Source organism: Rhinoderma darwinii, assembly GCF_050947455.1.
Source record: "Rhinoderma darwinii isolate aRhiDar2 chromosome 2 unlocalized genomic scaffold, aRhiDar2.hap1 SUPER_2_unloc_19, whole genome shotgun sequence".
NCBI lineage: Eukaryota > Metazoa > Chordata > Amphibia > Anura > Rhinodermatidae > Rhinoderma > Rhinoderma darwinii.
In genome coordinates, this window is record NW_027461684.1 from 517,707 (window position 1) to 518,846 (window position 1,140).

Below are 1,140 nucleotides of genomic sequence, written 5' to 3' on the forward strand. Positions count from 1 at the left end.
TCTGGGGTATGAATTAATTCTTGTTACTTAAAATGCTGGGAATTGCTGCAGAAGCAATCGGCCAAAATAGTCTGGGCAGCAGACTCTGCATTTATTATGGCAAGTCGTCATAACAATCTTGGCTGGAAAGGGAAGAAAAGGAAAGAGAACGTCTACAATCAGCGAAGACGTCACCTGTGAGTCACTGGATTTAATGAGGACATGTCAATCCTCCAAACATGTCTATTTTAGCAAATGTTTGTATGCTTTTACCTATCCAAGCGATTGTAAGATTCTTCTCTCGTGACACATTGGACTTTGTTACTGGTAAAACTTGGTAGATACATTCAGTATTTATTTGTGAAAAACACTAAAATTTTGCGAAAATTGCGAATTTTTACAAATTTCTATGTATCTGTTTGTAATACATATGGATATACCACACAAAATAGTTACTAATTAACATTTCCCATATCTCTATTTTAGATTGGCATAGTTTTTTGAACATCCTTTTATTTTTCTAGGACGTTACAAGGCTTAGAACTTTAGCAGACATTCTCACACAAATTTCAAAAGGCTGTTTTTACAGGGACCAGTTCAGTTCTGAAGTGGCTTTGAGGGGCCCATACAATACAACCCCCCATAAAGCACTCCATTTTAAAAACAGTACCCCTCAAAGTATTCAAAACAGCATTTAGAGATTTTCTTAACTCTACAGACCTTTCACAAGAATTAGAACAACGTAGGGGTGAAATTTACAAATTTCAGGTTTTTTTGCAGAAATACATTTTTAATCCTTTTTTCTCTGTAACACGGAAGGTTTTACGAGATAAACACAACTTAATATTTATTGCCCAGATTCTGCAGTTTTTAGTGTGCTAATTTACTGAAGCACAGGCCTGAGAAGCAATATAGTGCCTAGAGGATCTTGGGGCCTTCTTATTATTAGATTATATTTTATGTACCATGTCAGGTTTGAAGAGGTGCGATGCCAAAACAACGGAAACACCCCAAAAAAGTCCCCATTTTGGAACCTACACCTAACAAGGAATTCATCTTGGCATATAGTGAGCATTTTGACTAGAGATGAGCGAACCGGGACAACCGAACCCGGTTTCGGTCCGAACTTCTGGAAAAGTTTGGTTCGCAGCGAATCCGAAC